The sequence below is a fragment of the Papio anubis genome, chromosome 10, assembly GCF_008728515.1.
Source record: "Papio anubis isolate 15944 chromosome 10, Panubis1.0, whole genome shotgun sequence".
NCBI classification, from domain to species: domain Eukaryota; kingdom Metazoa; phylum Chordata; class Mammalia; order Primates; family Cercopithecidae; genus Papio; species Papio anubis.
Genome location: NC_044985.1, coordinates 105,187,473 through 105,214,604, shown reverse-complemented (window position 1 = coordinate 105,214,604; position 27,132 = coordinate 105,187,473). Strand labels below are relative to the sequence as shown.

General features: G+C 38.6%; 1 long non-coding RNA gene across 1 annotated transcript in view; it reads left to right on the top strand.

The window, feature by feature from the left end:
* LOC108581424 overlaps positions 1–23,327 on the top strand; it is a 32,174-nt gene extending 8,847 nt beyond the window's left edge. Inside the window, exons 2-3 of the long non-coding RNA XR_001893621.3 lie at positions 6,514–6,702; positions 21,850–23,327. This is a non-coding gene — a long non-coding RNA (uncharacterized LOC108581424). The remainder of the gene's footprint in view (positions 1–6,513; positions 6,703–21,849) is intronic.
* The last annotated feature ends 3,805 nt before the right edge of the window (positions 23,328–27,132 follow it).

The following is a 27,132-nucleotide window of genomic DNA, read 5'->3' as shown; positions in this document are numbered from 1 at the left end:
CTGAAGACCGGTGTGATGGAAAATCTACTTAGTGTAATAGGCACTCTCAGCTTGATGTTGTTGAAAAAGAATATGGCACATTTAGAAGACATTGGATCTGGCCTGAACTCTGCTGCACAAGGCTTTGTGAGTGTATGTCACGCATAACTCTTTATTCGAAAACAAGGACTTGGACTTTGTAATCCGTAAATTTTTTTAGCTCTCAAATTCAACATACACTCTAAATTTTTTTGTTCCTAGGTATGAGTTTCTGAATGCAAGAATGTTTATACATGGACACAGAAAAGAAAGGCAACACTGATACTTGGGAGACACACACTGGTACTGCTGTAGCTGTTGTTACAATATCTAAGTAATTCCATGATAGCTGGTAATTGGCTGTGGTCCTGAAGCATCCTGAGTGGCTCCCATTACCCCACCTGTCCTAACTAGTTCCGGATGTGGCCTCATAATCACTGAGTCATGGTATTTGATAGAAGTGTATTTATTATTTTTGGAGTGGTTTAAAACTATTTTCACACATATAAAGCAACTATAATCCTGAGTAAAGACTTGATCTGCAAATAAAGAGACATTGAAGATAGAAGTGAGAGAGAGAAGAAAAAAATACAGTGAGGCAAAGTGTGTGAGGAAGCAGAAGAAAGAAGAAATGACTGCCACTGGAAAGCAGCAAGCCAGCATGAAACCATCACCATATAGATATACAAAGTCACCTCCTGGTCAGGCGCCTTGTCTTACGCCTGTAATCCCAGCACTTTGGGAGGCCGAAGGGGGCGGATCACAAGGTCAAGAGATGGAGGTCATCCTGGCCAATATGGTGAAACCCTGTCTCTACTAAAAATACAAAAATTAGCTGGGCCTGGTGGCGCGAGGCTGTAGTCCCAGCTACTCGGGAGGCTAACGCAGGAGAATCACTTGAACCCAGGAGGCAGAGATTGCAGTGAGCCAAGATTGTACCACTGCACTCCAGCCTGGCAACAGAGCAAGACTACACCTCAAAACAAATAAATAAATAAATAAAAATAAAGTAACCTCCTATGTTATTCTGTATCTTTTCTCTCTTTTTGTCTTCCTTCCTTTGCTACTGCTTCTGCTGCTTCTTTTTCTCCTCCTCCTCCTCCTCCTCCTCCTCCTCCTCCTCCTCCTTCTTCTTCTTCTTCCTGTTTTTATCTAAGGGTTAAAGGAAAGAAAGTTCTGTTTTCAGGTTTTTCCTGAATCTATTACCTAAGACTGTCAGCAGAATAGAGCTTTGAGTAGGTAGATATCTTTCATTAAAAAATTAGACTCCCAGAGAAGAATGTCATTGGTATTTTGATAGGGTTTGCCTTGAATTTCTAGGTCACCTTGGGTAGGATAGATATTTTAACAATATTAAGTTTTGCAATTCATGAGCATGAGATAGCTTTTCATTTTTTGTGTGTTTCTTCTTCAATTTTTTTTTTATCAGTGTTGTATAGTTTTCCTTGTAGAGATCTGTCATTTCACAAAACTAGAAAAAAAAATACTAAAGTTTGTATGGAACCACAAAACACCCCAAATAGCTAAAGCAATCCTGAGCAAAAACAGCAAAAGTGGAGGCATCACATTACCTTATTTCAAATTATATTATAAAGTTATAGTAATCAAGACAGCATGGTACTGGTATAAAGCAGACATAGTGACATAGAATAATGGCACAGAATAGAGAACTGAGAAATAAATTCATTCACTTACAACTAACTCATTGTTGACAAAGGTGCCAAGAACATATACTGGAGAAAGGACAGTCTCTTTAATAAATGGTGGTGGGAAAACTGGATATCTATATGTAGAAAAATGAAACTAGATTTCTTCTTTCACCAAATGCAAAATGAACACAAAATGGAGTAGAGACTTACATGTAAGACCTGAAGCTAGAAAACTACTAAAAGAAAACACTGGAGAAATGTTACAAGACATTGGTCTGGGCGAAGATTCATTGGGTAAGATCTCAAAAGCACTGGCAACAAAAGTAAAAATAGATAAATGTGATTATGTCAAGCTAAAGAGTGCCTGCACAGCAAAAAAACAAAACAAAACAAAATCATCAACAGAGTGAAAAGACAACGTACAGAATGGGAGAAAATATTGTGTAAATGTCCCTCTGACAAGAACTTAATAATCAGAATATGTAAGAAACTCAAGCAACTCAATAGCTAAAAGAAAGATCCCAATTATAAAATGAACAAAAGTCCTAAATAGACATTTCTCAAAAGAAGACATACAAATGGCCAACAGGTATATGAATACATGCTCTACATTACTAATCATGAGGAAAATGCAAATCAAAACCCCAATGAGGTGTCATCTCACCGCAGTTACAATGGCTATTATCAAAAGGATAAAAAACAACAACTGCTGGTGAGGATGCAGAGAAGGAGAAACTCTTACATACTGTGTAGGAATGTAAATTAGCAGAGCCATTATGAAAAATAGTATGGAGAGTCCTCAAAAAGCTAAAAATAGAACTACACATGATTCAACAATTCTACTACTGGGTATACATCCAAGGAAAATCAATCAATATATCAAAGAGATATCTGCACTTTCATGTTTAAGACCATAGTATTAACAATATCCAAAATGTGGATGTAACCTGTGTCCATCAATGAATGAACAGATAAAGAAAATGTGGTGTATATCTATAAACAGTAGAATATTATTCAGCCATAAAAAGAAAAAAATCCTGTCACAGATAGAAAGGGAGGTCATTATGTTAAGTGAAATAAATCAGGCTTTCTGTGACAAATATTGCATGTTCTCACTTGTATATGGGAGTTGAAAAAGTGGATCTCATGGAGGTAGAGAGTGGAATGATGGTTGCCAGAGACTGGGAAGGAGATGGAGGAGTGGGGAATGAAGAGAAGTTGGTTAAGGGGTACAAAATACAGTCAGATAAAAAACAAGAAACAAAAAATAACAAATATAATGGGGAACTAAGTGCTTTCATATCTTGTTTATTGTCATACATTTGTATGATTATCATATACTTTAGAAATTTTTATTTTACAAAAAAGAGAAATTAGACTTACAGTACTTTGGAAATGAAAATACATTGAAAGAAAGCGTTTCTAGTGCCGCTGAATGAACTCAAAGTTTTTTATTCCTCACTCTATTCAAAAATGAACAAAATGTTCTCTGGTGCTTTGGACAACAAAGAGAACGAAGCACTCACCATGCAAGGTCTTTTACTGATCTGCAGATGGTGGTCTTTGCAAAAGGTAATCTAATAATCCTCTCTTCTATTTAAGGACTATATGTGATTGTACATTTCTAGACATTTAAAATGATTTGTCCAATGACCCTTCAAGCCCTTTGATCCAAGCGTTGTTATTACTCTGGCTCAATGCGAATTTAGGCGGACTGAAGTCGGGTGAGACGTTGGATCCTAATATATGCTCTTCTGGTGTGTGTTTCCCTTTCTTATCAGTCAGACACATTGTCCAAAAATGTTCCCCAAAATTATAAGCATATTGTCCTGAGGGTTTTGTTCTCCTGATTGACATAAGTAACTTTGGGAAAGCTCTCTGAAGTTCTTTGAGAATCTATTGCTATTCTTGACAGAGTTTTGTAGTTGATTGCTTTGAAGCCCACTTATCTTCCTGAGCTGATTGAAGATGTCTCTGATGTGCTTTTTTAATTAGTTTGTGAAGTGGGTGGAGTTGCAGCAAAGTCAATTCCATCTTGCTAAAATCTAATCAATGCTAGTTGACTGAATGACTTTAGTTTATTTAGCTGATTGACCCTGGACTTCTTCAGAAGTTGTTTTCTCTTATTTTCAATTTTGATGATTAAAAATATGATTTAATTACTGAAGTCACTTCTATGTTGCTTAATATGTTTGCATGAAATTCTACTCCACTTTTCCACCTTATGTATAACACATGAAGCACACAATATGGTTCTGCTGAATTCAATAACATTTGCTGTCCCCAACTATAAATGAGACAACACAATTTTCTCCTTTGACTTTTCGTTTCCTTTGTTGTGCAGACAAGTATTTATAGAAAGAAAAGATTGCCCAAATCTTTGCAAAAATATTTACAGTGTACTAAGTTTTGTTGCAATTTACTTCAGGATTTTTATGATGCAATATTTTGCCAATCCTTTCACTGGCTAAACTTTTCTTATTGAAGTAATGAATAGAAAAATGGTGGCTCCCATTTATTTGAAGAAGAATTATTGTGACTGCCTGCCTGGGCATCAAGCTGAAATGCTTACAAAACCATTTCACATCCCAAACAACCACCAACCAAATTTTGTTTCTGTCAACATAATAGAAACAAATGGTTCTAAAGCAGAAATTCTGCTAGCAAACATTTTCATCAGAATCAAGCACTGTGGCTATGAAAATTCATCCAAATTAAACATTTATTTCTGAGACAAACGCCTTCTTTGTAAAATATTTGCCAGAAAAGATACCACTAACCCTGCAGGGTAAGTTCACTTCTGTGAAAGATCTGTGATTCACGAGAGCCTAATTAAATAGAAAAAAAAAAAAACTTTAGTAAACTTCTCTCTAAAAGGAAATGTAAAGCCTGCGTCTTTGGGTGGCAGTGAAAACTTGCTCTGAAGCTTTATTTCCAAATGCTGTTTTTAAAGAAATTCTACAAGAGGACTCACATGGAATATGGGCTGGTCACTATTAGTCAAATACACCAAGATATCCTAGATGAGTTCCACAGTGGTTCAGGTCATTGTTTCATTTCGATTGGTTTGGTCCTGGAGTATCTGAATGGCACAGAGGGGAAGGAAAGGCATTGGAATGGACAGACTGATGTTTACTCCCATGTCTCAGCCTGAGGGACTGTTTTTGAGACCAAGGGAGAGTATAACAGTCAGATATTGCCACATAAACACTTCATACAAACCACCCTAAAACGGAGTGCATACAGCAATAAGCGTTTATGTTTCTCTCACACACCCATGGCTTGGCGGGAATTTAGGTGATCTAGGCTGGGTTTGTCTGACTTAGCTCTGAAGGTTAAATCCGGGTGTATATCACGTGTTTCTTAACCTTTTTCGACCAGATGCTCTATGAGGTGTGTTCTTCTCATGGCAAAAGTAGGCAAGCAATAGACTAAGCTGAAACACACGTGCTGATTTCTAGCTCCTGCATGTGTCATATTCACTAATGTCCTATTGGTGAAAAGAAGTCAAAGGTCATGCTCAAGTTCAAGGGGTGAAGGAGGTACATTCTGCCCACCATGAGGTCAAAGCAAGTCACATGTCTAAGATCAAGATCAATGAGTGAGAACATACTCTCCCGTCAGGAGGAAGGGAGGAGTTAAGATTTCCTGAACAGTATTGTTATCTACCCAAAGTGCTGAAACCAGAAAAAAAAAGTACATGTATTCATGAAATACTTCATGAGTTTGAGAGTTCAAATAGGAGACCTGCGACTAGAATGCTTTGGCATTCCCAGGGATGATGGTAGTTGTCTGTGAGAACTGATGAGCACAGTGGAGCCGCATTCCTCCAGAGGTCGCGTGCTTATAGTCAGTGGCCTGGTGCCTTGGTGAGAGGCTGCGTCAGTGGAGTGGGAGTGTACTTGTTGCTAAGCACCCCTGAGAACCTAAGAGATACCTGGGGGAGACTTTGCAGGGTGCTCAACTCCAGAGCAAACAGGAGAACTAGCACGGATTAATTTGTATCCAGAGGTTTTGGACATTGTTGTTTGTAAGATGAAGTGGGAGATTGGATTCATTTTCTACGTAATTATAAAGTAAAGCTCCAAATGAACCTAATTTCCATGTTACGCTGAAAAATCCTAGTATAAGTACTCACCACCATGCCTTGTTAATTTCTATATTTTTAGTAGGGATGGGGTTTCACCATGTTGGCCAGGCTGGTCTCAAACCCCTGACCTCAAGTAATCCACTAGCCTCAACCTCCCAAAGTGCTGGGAATACAGGCATGAGCCACCACCCCCAGCCTTAATGACTTGCTTTCTAACAAATAGAATACGTTGGATGTGCTGTATATATATGTTTATATATAGGATGCCCTAGAAAATAAATCTGTAGACATATAATGGAATAAATATGTGTATTCAGTAGTGGTTTCAATCAGCAAACAGGTGACTAAACAATAAAAAGCATAGAAACAATCTGAATGTATAATATTGTTTTGCCATTTTATCTTAAAAGGTCACAAAGCTTCTATTTGTGAAAGCTGCTGGTGATCCTACCTGTACATCCATCTGACACGCTGTCCTCACCAACACATAAATATTCATACTTTCACATCACAGTGGCTATTAGCACGAGCATGGGATTTGTGTGTGGCCTGAGACTACTAACTTCCCACCAAACCTATTTCCTCTTCTCCTTAAGCACACCGCTAGACTATATTTTCTAATGTTCCTTGCAAGTAGTGTAGCCATGTGACTGAGCTCTAGCCAGTGGAATTTGAGCAGAAATAATATTTTGTCACTCCAAAGCCTGACCCATAAAAACTTCACATGTTCAATTTTTTCATATTTTTCCCTTCCAGGGCTTGATGCAGACAAAAATTTCAACCTTGAAAGCCATGGACTGAAGATGGTAGAACCAAAAAATGGAAGCATACTGGGTCCTTGAGCTGCTACTTGAAGTATCCACTGATCAGGACTTTACATAGCAAGATAAAAAATTCTTTCGTGTTTGAGACCATGTGACCGTGGCCAAGTTATTTGAACCCCAGGTACATAAATTTTCTTATCTATAAAATGGTGTGTATAATGGTGTGGTTCTTCTATATATGTACATGGACTCCCTGGCACTCCTATCTTCGAAAGGTGGAGACTAATTTTTCTCCTTTTGAGTGTACACTGAACTTAATGACTTTTTTTTACATAGTCTAGCTCGCCCAGGCTGGAGTGCAGTGGCACAATCTCAGCTCACTGCAACTTCTGCCTCATGGGTTCAAGTGACTCCTCCTTCTGCCTCAGTCTCCTGAGTAGCGAGATTATAAATACTCACCACTATGCCTTGCTAATTTTTGTATTTTTAGTAGAGATGGGGTCTGATCCCATCTCAGACCATATTGGACAGGCTGATCTGAAGCCCCTGACCTCAAGTCATCCACCTGCCTTAGCCTCCCAAAGTGCTGGGATTACACGTGTGAGCCACCACGCCCAGCCTTAATGACTTGCTTTCTAACAAACAGAATATGGTAGATGTGGTGGTGTGTGACTTCTAAGACTAGGTCATAAAAGGCATTGTGGTTTCCTGCTTCTCTTCCTCTTGGATCACTCACTCTGGGGGAGGTCAACTGCCCTTTTGTGGAGACACTCAAGCAGCATCATGAAGAGGTCCACATGGTGAGAAAATGAAGACTCCTGCCAACAGCCATGTGACTGAGCCAACTTGCAAACATCCTCCAGTCCCAGTTCAAACTTCAGGTGACTGCTGTTCTCACTGGCATCTTTTCTACAACTTCATGAGAGACCAAAAGGAGAACTATCCAACCTGTCTCCAATTCCTGACCCATTAAAAACTATGGGATCTATGGAATCTCAGTTAGGTAAGGAAAGATATGAGGACACTAGGAGGACTGACAGGTATGTCAAAGTCAATAGATTTGGAGTCCCAATGAAGATCAAAGAAATGTTAGAATGGGAGACGTATTAGGATATGTGAGGTGGAAAGACACAGCTGATGGTCAGATAGTACAATACTTGAAATCAAGATAAAGGAGGTAATACATTTATGGATAATTATGTGAGCCAAGCTGTTAAGATTATGAGAGTTGATGGCTAAAGTGAACTAAAGGAACTGTAGCTAAAAGTGACAGGCAGGGCAATAGGTGAATCCTTTTGTCAGATGTTGAAGCTGTGAAGAATGATGACAGGAACAGGATTTGTTTTAGCAAGAAAGGCAGTGATCTGGGTCCCAACATTTTCAATAAATATGGAGGTCTAATTGGACACTTGTTAGATAAGTACCACAAGGAGGGGTACTGAATGGTGCTTGCCTGATAGATGGGACTCAGAGAAGCCTGTGAGTTTGAGAAAGGAGGAATGGGGAATTGGGTGGAAGTGGCCAAGAGAAGCAAGGAAAATGCTACCTCATGTCCAGGCCCCAGGGAACACGGGAGCAGTAAAAAACATAATTGCTGGTGAGGGCTATTGGAGAAGTAGTGCCCTCAGTAGTCAGATTCCACCTGGAGGAAATGTTGAGGTTAAAGAATTTGGTCAATAATTGATTCAACTCCAGATAAAAGAGCAAATGGGTTTGGGAGGCCAGGGAGGGATAGAAGACGAGGTAGGATTAGGAGACTACAGGGCCTCCGAAGAATAAAAACTCAAGTAGTAAGATAACCTTGAATCTTGAACTCCTGGAAGTACCTAACATAAACAGAGATATTAAAGCATGATCACATTAGCTGTGATGGCCTTTTAGATAAAGGTATATCATAAATTCTGATTATAGCATTTCTGGGGATTGTTTTAGGTCTGTTTGTAGGAGTGAAGTGAGTGGGGCTCTGGCTACAGACATGGTAATCCTACAGGGGCACATGGAGCTGCCTGAGCCTTCCTGAATCCCCCTGAGGGTGGCATCAGGGTTGTAGGAGGGGAACTCTGGAGGTAGTGAGTGATGCCATAGCTCAAACCACAGGGAGGCTCCCGATTGGCAGTCTCCATAGAATTCTGGAAGTCTTAAGTTCCTTTTTGCTGAGTATTAACTGCTTGCCCTATTGATAGATTAAAGAACCAAATATCCTCAGGTTCAAAATGATGGATTCAATACCATCTTGCCTAATCCCCAGTTACCACCTCATTAGAAAGGAAAAATTAAGCCAGGACTCAGCATTTTGTATTTAAATCTTCTTTTCTCTTTTCTCACCTTACATTACTTTCAAAAAGCTAAACTCATTTTCCGAAAGGTCTTCAATTATTATTAAGCACAAGTGAGTAGATTTGCATGTTTGATGGCTCCTGGAGACCACACAGTGCTTCTTTACCTCTAGCAAGAAAGGCTTAATAGAGGGCCATGGGGACCTGAGCACAGGAGAGTAAACTATGAGGCCAGTTACTCTTACACTCCCGGAAGTGCTCCACAGGCCTGGCAAGGCACTTGATCTTACTCTGTATGCTTCTTAGTTTGTGAGGTCTCACCAGAGTGCCTTGAGGAAAAAATCATCAATGGTTGCAAAGCATAAATCCCGAAGCTATGGGAATAGAAAAGCAACAATAAAGGGGCTTCCCCTGTTGCTCAACTCCAGCATTTGGAGGAACAGTGTTTGAAATTAAACTCCACTCAGGCTCCAGTCTGGTCGGCCTGAGACATGATCTAAGCTTCCCCCGTCTTTGCACCATACCTACTGATCCTTTCCTTGACTTTTCTGCTACCTCCCTGATGCTCATCCTTCTCTTTTGCCTTTCCTCATCCAGTCAAGAATAGATCAGATTAAACACCACCTTGCTGGTGTAATGTCACACATTTTATCCCTTCACTTATCCATTTCACAATTATTGTATATCTGCTCTGTTTGGGCTGAGTATTATACCTGACCTGGTATTACAAAAGTGGAAGGGTCCCAGCTTGAGTCTAAGAGTCTAAGTGGCATAAATGGCCATGTGTTTACATATCTGTGCATGTGGGAGCAACAGGGGAACAGGCCCCTCAAGAATCTTTGTGCTAGATCTTAAAAAGCCTTGAGAATGGAGGAATGTGGGGAGCAGAGCAAGCCTGATTTAGAAGCAAGGGTTTTGTTCTCTGTCTCCAGTTTACATTTCACTGTCTCTGCTCTGAATATTGGTATGTTAATCAGAAGGCTTATCAGGAGCTCTGATGTTTGAGAGCAGGAGAAGATGGATGTGTCAACTCAATAAAGGAGACAGAATCCATGTGTTCTCTGCCTTTATCTTCTTCTATCCATGCTCTCAACAGATTGGTTGATGCCAAACCTCATTGGTGAGGGCAATTTTCTTTACTAGATCTACTGAATCAAATGCAAGTCTCTTCCATAAACAACCTCACATACATACACACCTACCAGCTGTCTGCACATCCTTTAGCCAAGTTGATACATAAAATTAATGATCACAACTGGGGTTTTTGGTATTTGAAAGATTACTCTAAATTTGTAAAATATGGTGGCCCAGAGATCATGCTCGTCACGGCATGTATGATATATTTGACACTCAGGGCACAGAGCAGATTACTTTTTAAGATTCTTCCTTCCTATTCTAAAAATTATTGCTAGTCATAATCATGTACTAAGAATCATTATTTTATTGATTCATTCTTTAGTTTAAAAAGAATTTTAAAATTTCAATTTAATATTAAAATTCAGTAAGATATTTAATGTATGAACTAAAATTTGCACTTACTGAACTGACTCAAAATGTATAGTATGCTTTGCTGTTTTAAAATTTCAAACACAAAACCTCTAAGAGATCATACAGAATGACAGAGTTGAAGTAAGTCAGGTTCTGTCTCTTCATCTTTACAATCGACATGCCATCATTATTTTGAATCTATTGTTTACACTGAGTAATACGTAGTATTCAAGGGATTAGAGACATAAACTCCACCCAAGATGAGCTGGACCGATTCCAAACCATTCCTTTCTCTTCAAAGGAAATTATATAGCTGAGCCTGTATGTCTGGAAACTGACTGTACTACCGAGAGTTCTCTGAGTTAACTTCCATGTAGAATGCCATGTATATTAAGGTATAAGTAACAAAACTTGATCATTTGAAGCATATATTATTGTTGCTGTTGTTATTATTAAAAGCTCAATAATTACAGCAATTGTTTAGAAATGAGATCAACTAAAGGTTTTCTTTTGTCCAGGGAGGGGTAGTTTATTACCATCACTGTTTGATTGATTGATTGATTGGCACATAGTGGTATTAAAAAGCAGACTGACTTTAAGTTAGTTTTATTGTTTTCAAATTCTCTGCAGACACATACCCTCTATTACCTTCACCTAGGGAGGACCACTCCCATTTTTCCACCATTTGTACTCCACTACTACTTTGGGAAACCCTAGAACAAAGCATAACACAAACAGACAAGATTCTTCCACACTTTTTCACAGGATACTGCGCAATTTGGATACCAAGAGCTATTCTAGCAGCACTTGGGAGGAGATCCCAGTGATAGAAAAAGGAAATGATATCCAGAAAGAGAGGTAACCATGTCCCACAGTCCTTAGCAAGGCCATGGTGCCGAGCAGACAGAACAGTACTTTGGGGACTCTCAGAAATTCTTTGCAGGGAGAGGAACAGCTCTGCAGAGGTAAGACCCTGTGCCAGCAAGTTAGGGCAAGGGCCAAAAGTCTTAACCGTGTCCAGAGGTGGGTAAGACAGAAAGAATTTCTGCCCTCAGAAAGCACGCAGTCTAGGTAAGGCAAAAGTCACATAAGTAAACACCATAATACGTTGTGACAGAATAAAGTTTATTTAAATATTGTGTATATTCCGATAAGCAGAATGCTAGACAAACATATATGGAATACCAAGGAAATATTCTCGGGAGAAATGATGCTTGAACTGATTCTTTAAAAGGCTGTAGGACTTAGTGATTCTAAGACTGAATTTGTCCTGTTGTGGCTTCAGGTGTGGCTCTTGAGCAGGGCATGCTTCCAAAGATCCCTTTAAATTGAACAGTATCATAATATCTAAATTTTATTGAGCTTTCATAATGTGCCAGGCAGTGTGCTGAGTGAATTCTACTCATCATCTAATTTTATCTGCAACGCAGTCCTATAGGGTAGATGATGATTGCATCCTCATTTTATCAAGGGGAAACCAAGGCTTTGAGTAGCTAAGAAACCTACCCAAATTCGTAATCTAAGAAGTGGCTGAAGTGGGATTCAAACGCAAACAGCCTGACTTCAGAGCTTAACATTTAATCTTTCAATTGCTTCCTAAAAATGAACACAGAAAGACATTTGGATCACCGTTTACTGGAAACCCACAATTCTTCCTCTTCCTAAACTGCATGTAAGACTGGTATTGCTGTACTGTGATAGCTCCTGCAGGTATTCAGCTGAGCTGTGGTTGGCAAAAACAAGGATCAGCACCAGTGACTACTGCTGCGGGAAAGGGTCTGACTTTGTGCTCAAACGTCATCTCTACCACTTCTTGGCAATCTGATCTTGGCTAAGTCATTGATCCGTTCTAAGCTCAGTTTCCTTTCTTATGACATGAGGCTACTAACAACTAAGATTCAGAATTTTTCTGATGATGAAATGCAACTAAATAACATAGCCCCTGGCACATAGTAGGCACTTCTTCACCTGCTACTCTGATTCCTGTCAGAGTTCACTGAGCAGGAAATAGCAGAATTTATTTTTTAAGTGTAGCTGGCACTCAATTTAGTTATTCCACATTTTTGAATCCTAAGTAAAAGACCCCAGGATTGCTATTTATTTTAAACAACAAGCACCTGTCATTGCTCAAATTAGAAACACTTGTAGAACCATGCTACAAAATATTTATAAATTCACAAATGTGTTTTAATTGCCGCTAAGTAAAATGAATTCAGCTGTAGTTTTTTTTTACTTTAAGAAAAATATGCCTTCATTTCTTTCTCCTGATCCTAATTATAGCTGTTGAATATTGAATTTGTGCAGCCAATTGTACAGTATTTGTGCTAAATGGAAGTTTGTGGGTTGGAAGGAAAGGAAGAAGAAGGTGTTGGAGATAGATGTCTTAATGTGAAAGAAGCACTTCATATTGCAAACAAAAATTAGGCTAAGAAAATATATCTGCATTTGGCCTCATAGCTCCTTTCCACAGTGGGAAATTCATTGACCTATTTTGTGAGATGTTTTTCTTTTTATTTGATAATGTAAGTAGGAATATATCCATGTATATATTCATCATAATTCTTGTTTTTTTAATGGAGTACAGGGAAATATGATATCAGTTTTATCTAATAGGATAAATAATGCAGTCAACTTCTACTGTCTATGGATTTTTACAAAATTCTTTCTCCACACACAGACACAGGGAGCAGAACAACACACCCTGGGACCTGTCAGGGAGGAGAGCATCAGGAAAAAGAGCTAATGCGTGCAAACCACCATGGCACACGTTTACCGATGGAACAAACCTGCACATCCTGCATATGTATCCCATAACATAAAATAAAATAAGATAATTGTTTCTCTGACACAATTTTTACGTGTGTGTGTGTGTGTGTGTACATATAGTACTGGGTTTATATCTCCACATATCTCCACAATCTTACAAACAGAAATTAAATTTAAAGATCATCACATTTGATGGAAAATAATCCTATTTTCATATGAAGTTTGGGGTGAACCAACTATTAACAAGAAAACAATTTTAAGATGAATATTTTCTTGTAATTGAAGCTACAGTGATATAACCTGTAAACAGGTGTTTGAATTATACATGAATCATGAAGCTACTTTTGGTTTCTTATATGACCTCCATGAATTACAAAAATTGTCAGAGGAAACATTACAATGCCATTATATAAATGTATACTTAAAATTAAATTCACATTTACACAAAACTGCTTTGTGTAAAACATTGTGAGTTAAACATTTTAGAAAAATTATATCTCAAGAATCATCAGCTACAGATATACCAAAATTTGTATTTCAAAATAATTTGTTAAAGATTTCTCCTAATGTTCTCATAGTCCATAAAATACTCAATAACTGTAGTAACAGTTGCTTCAGAAATATCCTTCTGAAAATTAAAAATTATCAAAAATCATTTATGATCTTTTATTTGCCAAGAAAGACTGCTGTCAATTTTATTGAAGATGAGGTTGCTAAAAGCATACATTTAATTGGCCTAGTAAAGGAATAGGCAGAAAATATAGCCAGAAAAATTTTATGACCAATCAAGTTATCATATTAGCTTTATTATTAATAAAATATTGAGTTTATTAGTATTTATTGTATTGCCTGAAATTATAATAGCAGATTTTTTTCACAATTTCTTAAGTTTACAGTAGTACTCATATAGTACCACCAGCCTATTATGTTTTATAGTAAGAAAACATTTTTAAAGGTGAAGCTTTATATGTTAATATATTTTCTTTTCTTTCTTTTTTTTTTTTTTTTTTTTGAGACAGAGTCTCGCTCTGTCGCCCAGGCTGGAGTGCAGTGGCCGGATCTCAGCTCACTGCAAGCCCCGCCTCCCGGGTTTACGCCCTTCTCCTGCCTCAGCCTCCCTGAGTAGCTGGGACTACAGGCGCCTGCCACCTCGCCCGGCTAGTTTTTTGTATTTTTTAGTAGAGACGGGGTTTCACCGGGTTAGCCAGGATGGTCTCGATCTCCTGACCTCGTGATCCGCCCATCTCGGCCTCCCAAAGTGCTGGGATTACAGGCTTGAGCCACCGCGCCCGGCCTATTTTCTTTTCTTTTAAGACAAGGTCTTGCCCATCACCCAGGCTGGAGTGCAGTGGCACAATGATAGCTCACTGCAGCCTCAACCTCCTGGGCTCAAGCAATTCTCCTGCCTCAGTCTCCCAAGTTGCTGGGACCACAAGCATGTGACACCATGCTTGGCTAATTTCTTTTAAATTTTGTATATATATGGGGTCTTGCCATATTGCCCAGGCTTGTCTTGAACTTCTGAGCTCACATGATTCTTCTACCTCAGCCTCCCAAAGTGCTAGGATTACAAGTGTGAGCCATTGTGCCCTGCCTATTTTAGGATCCTAAGTAACAATTTCTACCTGCCTTTTGAGCAAGAGGCCTTGTCTTTTCATTTTGCACAGCTCCCATAAATTATATGGCTTGTCTTGCCTGTAACATTTGAAGTAGCCATCCTCAGGTATAGAAATAAACACAAGCAATAACAAAGAAAAACAGAAGATCCACTTTTGAAACCCAGTTCTGGGACATTCGGTAAGACCGTTTATGTTTTCACTGCCCTGAAGGTGAAAACGGTGGCGAGACTGTTTCAGAAATAAAGAAGACTAAAGACACATAAAAACCAGAAGTAATACAGAAATACTAATTGGGTCCTGGATAGGGAGAAAACTATAAAGCAAGTTTTGGGGACAATCAGGGAAATGTAAATATAGATTTGATATTAGACAATGTCACTGAATCAACATTTATCATAATAATGATTATATAGGAGAGTGGCCTGCTTTTTTGGAAATACACGTAATTTTTAGGAGTGAGGTTAGGAGTAAGGTTATTGTTACTGGTGGAAGGTGTCCAAGTTCTTGGTTCTTTGAACAAAGAATTGAACAAAACGCACAAAGAAAGGAAAGAATGAAGCAACAAAAGCAGAGATTTATTGAAAACAAAAGCACACCCTACAGAGTGGCAGTGGGCTGAGCAAGTGGCTCAAGGGCCTGGTTACAGAATTTCCTGACCCTCTAGAGGTTTCCCATTGGTTACTTGGTGCGCACCCTATGTAAATGAAGTAGTGGCCCACAATCAGTCTGATAGATTGTGGAAAGTGACCAATCAGAGGCTGAAGTGAAGTTACAAAGTCACACCCCATGGAAACATGGGATTGGTTGTGGAAAGTGACCAATGAGGGGCTGAAATTACTCCTATGCAGTTATACTCCTATGCAAAGTTATACTCCTACGTATAGTCTCCTATACAAAGACTTGGCCCACGACCAGCCTGATTTGTTATGGGAGAAGACCAATCAAAGGTACTTTCAATTTTTCATCTGTCACGCACAGAAGGGGTGGGTTGCAAAGGGAGGAGCCTCCAGTCCTTTTGTTACTTAGGCATGGAAAGTTGGGGTTTTCCTTTTGACTTAGTTCTAGGAAGTCAGTGTCAGTCAGCCTTAGGTTCTCTGCCTCCAGACCCTATTCTCCTGTCTCATTATGATACCTTTCAAGTACTTCAACAGGAGAGAGCAGGAAAAGGGAGCACAAGAGCTAGCAACTGTGGCCAACTATTAGTAATTGATGACTCTAACTAAAAGGTATGCAGGTGTTTTGTGCTATTTCAACTTTTTTGAAGGGTTGATGTTTTTCAAATAAAACATTTGAGAAGATACACAAATGACAGCACAGCGGGGCTTTCTGGGGAGTTGGTAATGATCTAGATTTAGACATGAGTGGGAGTTACAAGGATGTCTTCAATTTGTAATAATCCACTTAGCTATTCACATATGGTTTGTGTACTCTTTTGCGTATATGCTATTTGTCAATTAGAATGTTTTAAAATAGTGCTTTATAATTGAGCGACGAATACCTAAATGCCATCTATCGTTATTCCCCTGAGTGCACCGCGTTTTTGGAGTGCAAAGGGTTTGCCAGTTCATCAGGCAATCTCATTTCTTTTGTTTGCTTTGCACATCAGATTCCAGATTCCACATTCAAAATTTGAACCAAAACTTCAATATGGGAAGGGAACAGAAATAAGACGAGGTTACTTATTTAGAGATAATTTTTTGCAGGGTGGATCTTGGTGTTGACTTGAAGCTTATATGATTTTGAGGACCCGCCTTCAGGGAAAATAATATACGCTTAAGCCTGAAAGTAAGTACTGATTTAGAGGAGTCTAGGAAGTGAGGGTTTAGAAACTTGAGTATCTTTGTATTCATGAGAAATTTGCTCCTAGCATTTTGTTTTTCTTATTTTAAGGTGGGACAAAGGAAAAACTGAAAATATTATTGTTTTAGTGTCTTGTATTTCAGCTAATACTATACTGTATTTACTATATTCTTATTGTGTCTCTCGGGCACCTCCAATAACATTTTTTTTCTTTATGACTTAAGGGGACAAATCCCCTCTATTTGCTTCTAAACAATAGCTGGAAGAGGAGCACAAGATCTATGGACTAGTTTTATGGAAAAGAGGATTAGAGGAGAATCTCTAATTTGCTCCCATGTGAAATAACAGAAAACAATACATGCCTCACTGTTGTCTCTGAACTCAGAGCCTAGAGAAGGCGCCTGTATCAGGCACCATGTAACAGCTCACAAATGATGAAATCAAACCTCATTTAGTCTTCCCAATGGCTTTCTGAGATGAGAATGATTATTCCCATTTTGCAGCTGAACACACTTTCCTGCAGTCAACCAGAAAGTAATGCCTGAGTCTGAATTTAAATTAGGGCTTTTGCTCCCAAAGCCTATGCTCTATCTGTGACACTCCGCTGCACTAGCCAACTGGAGCCCTTTCACAAGATGGGACTTCTAAACGATCACGATCTTAACTTCAGGGATCTGGTGTCTGCTTTTTATGCCTCTAATAAAAGAGAAGAAATACAGAAGAGTTGAATTTTAAAGAGAATGTCTTAGGCAAGCGGGCAAAGAGAATAAACCTATCACAGCGAACTTAGACCCTCACTTTTAACAAGGTCAGCCCTTCCTGCTTAACCCTTGTAAACTCTCCAGATTTCAAAAGAGAAAATGAGAAAATTGTATATTTTATGAATAAAAAAAATTTATCTAGCTGATGTATTTTTTTTTCTCTTTTTTAAAAAATTTTTGTATTCTTTAAGTTCTGGGATACATATGCAGAATGTGCAGGTTTCTCTTTAATTTTCATACTTAAGTCACTAAATTAACGCAATTTCCTAGTTCCTTTTCCTAATTAAATTATTTTCTTCATGCCAGCCAACCAAACTTACCAAGATCCTATAGAGACTTAAACATTTTTTGTTTTGTTTTTGTTTTTGTTCTGGAAACAACTCATTTTGCTCCATTTCAGAGTGGTTTTATGAAACTGTGCAGCAAGGCCAATCAACTTCTCCCTCTCTTTCTCTTTAAGGAACTGACAAACATAAATAAACCTCAAGATTCCACTTATAAATGAGCTTATCCAGGGTCCGATGTTTTTCCATAAAAAAAAAAAAAAAAATCAGGTGGAAATGCACTCTTCCTGCTTTGTTTGCATAAACCCCAAATCAGCGTCAATCAGCTTGTCTCGATTTGGTATCAAGCCCCGGAAAGGGGACTGGCAAAGCTTAAAAAGGTTTCAGGACCAGCTAAAAAGGGGCAATCTGCTGGTGGATACAAAACAGTTAATCTTTTGAAGGCAGGCATCTGAGAGCATTTGGTAAAATCAGGCAACCCTCGGTTCTCATTAGGCCTTTCCAGCATGAAAGGCTTCTGCCTTCATTTAGTGACACTGTCCATGGACCAGTTTTCTTCAGTACACAAAACAGATATGTTTGCCTTATAGGTCTGGCAAACAAGTCTTGTCTTTTATTATAAGGACAATTTATTGATATTGAGACAAGCTGAGTTCCCACTTCCACTTGTGTTTGAATTCCTGGGCTGCCGCCGAGGCTCTCTGGAAGGCAGCATAAAATCACTATTGGCTGCTAGTTGAGGCCTGATTCTTTACAGAGAAAACTTCTTTCTAATACCTCAAAACATGGAGCAAATATTAAGTCCTTCCACTTTGGGCAGAATGGTTTTATAATCTGGGGTCAGTGGCTAGGGAGAAGATATTCAGCCATCAAGTATTTTTAAAAGCATAATGTTAGAAATAGATGTAGTATTTCTTCTCTCTGCCTCTTTCTCCCTTAGGGAGGACTCTAGCTTCATGTTTCTTGAGAGTAGAAAAGGCAGTTCTTTTGGACTGACACCATGAGCCACGTTCAGGATGGGCAGGACTAACATTTCCTGAGGTTCATCCTTCCATGCACCTCTTAGAGGATACTTTAAACTGTTCTGAGAACACCGGACAGACCCTTCCCCTCCAGTGTGCAGCCACTATGCTGGGTCTTTCACCTCAAAGGCCACTCAGGAACTCTTTGGAGAGGCTGAGGGGTGTTCTCCTCGTAAAAGAAGTCTTTTGAGAGTCAATTTCACGATTTCCTCTCAGATTTACAAAGGCCAGTTGGAGACAAGAAGGTAAAAGTTTGGCCCAATTATGAACAGTCATTCATTGCAGCTGATAGTAAAAGAACTATAAATGCTATATTAATCTTTATTATGTCAATGCAATGGTAGTTAATATAAACAGGTAAAATTTAATTTCTATTACATTTAATAGAAACCATAAACTCTATATGAGTCTATACTTTTATTCCTCTCTCAAAAAATGCAGTCTTTTTTTCAACAAATATTTGTTCAGAGCGTCAACATGAAGAAACCTGACCTAAAGTTTGGCTGAAACCTTGCCCTGGTGACCAAACACCCCCATCAGGGGTAACACTGAGCAATGATAGACAGCGAAACATTGAGTACAAGAAGCAGATGGTGGTAGTAGGGAGGCCTGACGCTCACAAATAAACAGCGGCCAATTAATCTGAAGTGATTGCAAGGAGGCTGCCTGGCTATTTTCAAGGTTATGAAATGGGAGCAGAGGGGTGGTTAAAAAAAAAAAAAAAAGATGAATTCAGCAATCTCAGAGAGCTAAGTGTGACATTTTGTTTAGGGAACCATCATAGGTTTGATGAACTATGCATGGAAATCATTCGGAGATACCAGGAGCTGGAGCACAAGTAAGAGAATGGGGCCGTGAAACTAACCGTCTTTTGACTTTTTTGCTAAGCATGTAAATAACTACAGGTGATTGGTGACAACAGAAAAGAAACTTATCTTTGGAGTCTTGACTGCTGGTGGTGGAAGGAGCATTGAAGATTACCTAGCATAGTTAGCTTCCTCTTATCTCAACATTTATAGAAGTAGAAGCTGTGATTCAAGATGTGTCCTGCCTAAGGTTTTGTATCAAGTGAGTAGCAGACTCCGAACTCATCCCTCTTTAATTTTCCTTTTAGAATCCAATAATCCAGATACACTAAGACTTGGCACAAATGGAAATGGTAAACGTCTACACACGTAGCCTCAGACACAAAGACTGGAAATATTTGTGAGTGTATAGTTACCCTGGCATCATCAGGGTTCCATTTGATAACACTGTTGATGAATTATATGCAGATATATGATTATATGAGACAAATGAGATTAAATAAAAGGAAGAAATGCTTGAGACTGGTGGAATTCTTTGCAACTTTTCTAAAATTTCAAACTCAGCTTTTGACAATGGAAACATAATGAGAAATGCTCCAATTTTTCAAAAAGGAGAGTTTTGTTTTTCCCTCCTCAGTCTCGTAGCCAAAACACTGAAGATGATAGAATTGATTCTGTAAAAGCTTTTAAAAATGTAGCCAATTAAAAACATACTCTTGAGTGAGTAGGAAAATAAGATATCATTACTAATGTGGATTGGTCAGGTCAACCTGGTACTGGTTAGGTTACCTTGTGTAGCAGCACTGGATGTGATATCCGCTTTAGATAGAGAGATGAACTGTAGAGGCATAGAATGTATTCCTTAATGTGGTATCTCGCTCACTCATCTTACCCCGTTTTATTTTTTCATTTTTCAAGTTGAGCCTGTCATTCCACCTCCAAAATGATGGGGTTAGTTTTACATTTGGATATTTTGAAAAGACCACGCTAACGCAGTTTTTATCTGATACTAATACATTGATTTTGGTTTATTCATTTTTAATCAGTCAGATGGGTAGATTCATTCAGAAAATGTAGAATAACTGAGTTATTGATTGATGGGGGTCACTGGCTGGGTGAGGGTTGGTAACGTCAAATAATACTAAAAAGGGGCATTAACAGTGTCTGACTTTTGGAGTTTTTCATGTTATTATGAGATTGTTGACCAAGTGTGTGTAATTACAGAGGGCCTGATGAAGACAAGGTGGGTCAAAGATTTGTTCCCAAATGTTTCTCTCTTCTGTATTGTTTCTAGCTACTTAAAGGTAGAAAATAAGGGTGAATGAAAAATTGATCTTGGCGGCCAATCAGTAGATTTCTGTTGGAAAATTTTCCTCTGAACTCTAAATAAAGGTAGATTTGATTATGTATCAACAAACTTACCACCCACAGAGATTTATACACATACCATGTGCGGCATCATCATGTGGCTCTGTGACAACTGTGTCTGCATGAACCAAGCATTTTATAGCTATTTCGAAGTTCTACATCTGGTTTGTTAGTGCTTTTCTCTTTCAAAAAACCTTTTTTCTTGTAATTTTTCATTTTTACTTGTTTTGATAACAAAGAAGAAAATAGAGCAGGAAAAACTGTTACCTCAAATTAGTTGGTGAGATCCAATTCAAGTTATTAAGTACACCTTAAGTAACTATGAACAGGCCCTGTGCTACATTCAGGAATTTTGAGTCCAGTTATTTTCATAGACTTTGTTTATGTATTTCTCAGAGTCCTGATCCTGGGAATGTCTAGATTCTAGTAGCTCCCTCTCTTCAAATCCATCAAGAGAAACTAGCCCTGAGAAAGGTACTTAGTCTGTACAAAGGGTTTTGGACAACTGCTGGGCTGTGTTGAGAAAAGCAGTGGCTTGCCTCCCTAGCAGTGAGCAGTGCTTGAGTGGCTTCACTGATTCACATTCACACTGAACTTGAATCCTTGTTTTTATGGGAAATAATAGTGTAGGAACCAAGGTTTACATTGAAAATATTATTGAGAAAAACATTTTATGGCACTTCCCTTCACTGTCTGCATGCATGGTGTCTACATGAGATAATTTTTTCAAACATTCTTTAGTAGAGAATAATTTAGGAAATTTAGAACAATGAATAACCCAGGATTGAAGCTCCAAAGTATTAGTTAAGGTAAGAAGGACGTGACTGTGAAAGAAAGAAGTTGAGATTGACTGGATATGAGGGACAAAGTAGAGTCCGAATGAAGGTTAGTTGAAGATTATTTCAAGAGCCTCCCAACTAGTTCCCCTTAAGTTATCCTATACAATGCTGTCAAATTGTCCTTCTTCAAGACTATTTTTAAATTGTATATTATAAACTTGAAAGCCTCCAATGAATAAAATGTAAACACTTTCTGTACAATACACCATGCACAGTGTCATGATAGCAGTTTCCTCATTTTCACCTCCACACTTCTGCAAAGCTCACCTCTTCCCCATTTTTCCTATGTTTACTTTTAGGCTACTGCAAAATTCACTTTAAGAGAATGGAAAACAACGTACTGGATCCGCAGCCAGATTTAATATCTCGTTGGTCTCTCAGCACCATCTCCCTCCGCACTTTTCTCCGCTCCACGATCTCCGCCTTGGCAATTTTCAGAATATATCCCTTGCGTTGAAATCCCAAATTATACCCTCTTTTCATTATCATTGTTAATTAGCCCACAGACGGTTCAGCCCAAGAATTAGATATGCAAATACCAATTTGCTTTCAAGTTTAGCTACTTGTGTAATCCCATTATGGTATAGATTGTCAACATATATTGAGATACACTGTATTTGTTACAAATCTCCTTTAGACAGCAAGCCTGGGTTTGTACTATAATTTGTAGGTACACTACCATGCTGGGATAATCCAGTTCTACTTCTTCAAAAACACCACACACACACCTGCATCAACATGACTGATCCCTGGCAAACAGGGGTGTTGCTTCAAAGTGGGTGATTCACTGCCCATTAACAGCTTCCTCTCCAGCACTACCCACCCTAATGAGTTTGCTCCTTCTGAAAGAGAAATCGTGTCTACAATTAGATTGGGATCACCAAAAATGAGGGGAAAAGAAACATGTTGAAGGAGTGAATTTGACCTTCTGTAGGGCATAGATTCTCTAGCACTTAGAACAGAGTGGGGAGTCAGAAGAAATTTCTAGAAAACTATAAAATAGATTCTCAGAGGAAGACAATAAAAAATAAATGTTTGTTTTTTAAAGATGATGATGAATTCCTACTACACTTACTAGGATGACTTAAAAAAAATACTGCCAATACCAGATGGTGGTTAAGATGTGGAATGTGGAGCAACTGAAACTCTTGTCCATTGCTGCTGGGAGTGTAAAATGGTATGGCCGCTCTAGAAAACCGTTTTTGCAGTTTCCTGTAAAGCTAAATATGCACTTGCCATATAACTAGGTATCCCATTTTTAGATATTTACTCAAGTGAAATTAAAACTTATGTTCACACAAAAACCTGTGCATGAGTGTTGACAGCAGTTCTATTTATCATCATCAGAAACTGCAAGCAAAACAAATGTCAGTGGTGATTAGATTACAAACCATGCTACAGCAATATAATGGAAAACTACTCACCAATAGAAAGGAATAAACTATTAATATGTGGAATTGCTTGGCTGGATCTCAAAGGCATTACTCTGAGTGAAAAAAGGCAGTTTCAAAATATTGCATACTGCATGCTTCTGTTTAAATGAAAGTCTCAAAAGACAAAACTAGAGTGATAGAGAACAGATCAGAGGTTGCCATGGGTTAGAGCTGGAGGAAGTGGGCTATAAAGAGGCAACAGGAAGAATTTGGGGGAGAGAACCTTTTTCTATCCTGAATCTTATAGTATTTACAGGAATCTATACATGTGGTAAAATCATAGAATTGTATATAAAATTAACTTTATTGTATATTAATTTTAAAAGTTAGGCTCACAACTGTAATCTCAGCACTTTGGGAGGCCAAGGCAGGTGGATCAACTGAGGTCAGGAGTTCGAGACCAGCCTGGCCAACATGGCGAAACCCCGTCTCTCCTAAAAATACAAAAATTACCTGGGCATCATGGCACATGCCTGTAATCCCAGCTACTTGGGAGGCTGAGGCAGGAGAATCGCTTGAACCGGGGAGGCGGAGGTTGCAGTGAGCCGAGATTGTGCTATTGCATTCCAGCCTGGGGGACAGAGTGAGACTCCATCTCAAAAAGAAAAACAAAACAAAACATTAAATCTAAAAAAAGAGGTAAGAAGCATGGGCAGAAAAGAGTATCTGATACAAATTTTTCTTTCTTTAAAACTTAAGTACATTTTTTAAAAAAATAAAAACAACAGCAAAAAAAAAAAAAAAAAAAACAGTGTGGAAGGAAATTCTAACTACACAAGGAATTTGCGAAAACCAGGTAAGCTGCTAGGAATTTATCATTTGATTTTTCAAGTTTGAGTAAAACTAGTTTTTTGATATGCAAAATGGAGAATTACATAAGGAATTTCAGTTTCTATTATGATAGAAACTACGGAAAAACCACACTTTTTCCCTTGTATGTTTGTTGCTTGAAAAAGAGACTTCACTAAAATGCGAGCCCATAAAAAAATATGTCCTGTGGAAAGTTTAATTCAACATATTATCTTTGAAATTGACATTTGCTCATGAAAAAATCATTGGCTGTTTTTTTTTTTTTTTTTTTTTTTTGAGGGAGGGGGCTGCTCTTTCGCCCAGGCTGGAGTGCAGTGGCCGGATCTCAGCTCACTGCAAGCTCCGCCTCCCGGGTTCACGCCATTCTCCTGCCTCAGCCTCCGGAGTAGCTGGGACTACAGGCGCCCGCCACCTTGCCCGGCTAATTTTTTGTATTTTTTGTAGTAAAGACGGGGTTTCACCGTGTTAGCCAGGATGGTCTCCATCTCCTGACCTCGTGATCCGCCCGTCTTGGCCTCCCAAAGTGCTGGGATTACAGGTTTGAGCCACCGCGCCCAGCCCATTGGCTTCTTTAATAGCCAAGTTTTTCTCTCCAACTGGTAAGGCTTTGAGGGTGGTTGTCACAGACAGAGATCACAGCAAAATGAGGTGAGTTCCACTTTTTGTTTTATTTTTTTTCTCTCTTTGGCTTTACTTGTTTATGTCTATCATTTTCAAAATGTATGGACTTAATCAGCAATCAAGAGACACAGATTTGTTGCTTACATGTGGAAACGTGACTTTATTGTAGCTATGCATTTCAAATATTCATCAATTCACATAATGTACTTTCTTTATTGTTTCTGTACAGCATCACCCTTTTCCCTGTGTGTCTGTGTGTGATTTTATAATTAAGCTACATATTTACCAGATCTTTATTTTATATTTCTAATACCAAGAATTTACGTTAGTATATATTTTCACTTTTGTGATTTTGACATGAGGAAATATTTGTTTTCTATATTTAGTTTTTTGCTGTTGTTGTTTAGCAATCTCATGCTAATTCCACAGTTCTAATGACTGCACGCTCATCTTCTGAAATCTATTGTCACTACTCATGGGTCACTTATAATTTCAAAGACAGCTACCTTTGTTAAAGGCACAACAAAACAAAACAGAGGCACCTGTGTCAGAATGTAAGGGCCTGAAACAGGTGTAAATAAACCAGAGCCTATGGGCCATCTGCCTGCTTTTACAAATAAAGTTTTATTGAAATACAGCCACATCCAGTTGTTTATATTTTATTTACACTGCTTTCATGGTTCCGTAGCAGAGTTTACTAGTGACAGAGACTCTATGGCACACAAATCCAAAAATATTGACTCTCTGACTTGTTAAAAGAATGTTTGCCAAGCCCTAGCCAGAATACTTATCTCACAAATACTTCATTTGTGTTATGCCAAATTTTATCTTAAATATATTTATTTAAATATAACTTGAGTTATATTTAATATAGGTAATATATTATAATAAATATAATATATAAATATATAATATAATAAATATAATATATGTTATATTTAATAAATAAATATAACACTCAAGTTATATTTAAATAAAACCTCAGTTCATTCATTTACTCTGAAACCACCTTGAAGGGACATTAAATGGAATTTGAAATAAAGCACTGGACAAAATCCATTGAGGTTCTGCTTGTCAAAACCTGAATGTGGGAAGGCTAGGGCTGGGCCTCCACAGTGAAAAACACATGTAACATCCACAAAGCTGTTAGACATCAAAGCTCCCTGACATGCCAGCCTTGCTAAGTGGTAGGAAAGGCCCAGCCACAGGAATGGGCATTTGAGTAATGAGAGAGTGTGCTGGGTAAAACGTTACCTGGAAGATGTTTATATTTTTTTCACCCTCAATCCTAGCATGTCTTTAAAAGAAACAGCCCTTCCATCTCTGAGGCAGAGATGGAGATTATTAACAAAAGGAATTTTGAGCATTTAAAGGTAGTCGCTCAGAGGAGTTAAGTCTTCAGACTTTCCTTTGTTGAGTGGATTTGGGTCATAGTCAACAGGAAAAAAAAAAAAAAACCCTGCAAATGGAACCAGTCCACCTATCCTTCCCTATTTGGGAGTACAAATGGGTTACATTTACCTTAATGTACAATTTCTTTGGCTTTAAACACCTCGCCTGATTGATGTCAGGAGGTACAGTCTGTTTAAGCCTCCCATTCTCCTAACAACGTGGAGTTTTCCTAGGTTTGTTTATAGAGTCCCCACTAAGCTGCAATACCCAGTGCCGGCTCCTTAGAGCTCAAACCTGGCTCATGTTATGAACTTGCCTCATTGCGGCGGGGCTTAACCTCCTTTCATCTTGTTGCTGTTGCTGTTACCCGGCAATGTTTGGGAGGCCCGCCACTGTGGTTTATAGGAGGGTGGCTGCTGCTGCTTTCTCTCCCATCCTATGGTGCATGTGCTGCCTGATTGGTTGTGCCAGGCTGGATCCCAGGACCTGCTGCATGCTGTACCAGCAGCATCTCAGTTCTCTCTTGCTATGGTCCTTAGATCTGGATGTTGCATCGGGCTAGTGTACAGTCTCCCTTCTTGTGGTGAGCTCACCCCCAGAGCCACTCTTGTCTTTCTGATAATCTACCCATGTCCAGGTTCTTCTAAAAACTCAGGAATGCATATTTGAATCTCTAGCAGAAACAGAATGTAGTCTTGTTTTTCCCAAGCGGGACTCCTTTACATCTGGGTAAATTTAGAAGCAATTAGATTCTTAAGAGGAAAGACCGAACCAATTCTGCTTTCATCAAAATCTAAACCTTAAACACCAGTGGATTCTTCGAGGAGGAGCTGTTGTTATTAGGGCCTTTGACCACCATATTTAAGCCCCATGATCCTCTCTACCTAAGCATGAGTGGAGTAAAAATTACGCTGTTGAACTCTAGTTAGTGGAGGCAGAAAAACTTTACTCATTTTTGAAATTTGCAGTGATCAAAGCTGAGGGCTACCTCAAAAATGTACTCTCAGGCTATCTATAGGAAAATCACCAGGGCATTCTAATCTCTGCCTTTTCCCCCAGCAACCCAGGGTGGGGCCTGGAAATGAGAAAGTGTGGTACTAAACAGAAAGATGTATCTATAAAGTCGGTATTTCCATCTGTAGACTTCAATTATAGATCAAAAATATTAAAAAGAATAAATAATGCAAATTAAAAGCCCAGTAGAACAACGACATAGCATTTACACTGTATTAGATATTATAACTAATCTAGAGATGATGTAAAGTACACAGGAGGATGTGCTTAGGTCATATGAAAATACTACACCACTTTATATAAGAGACTTGA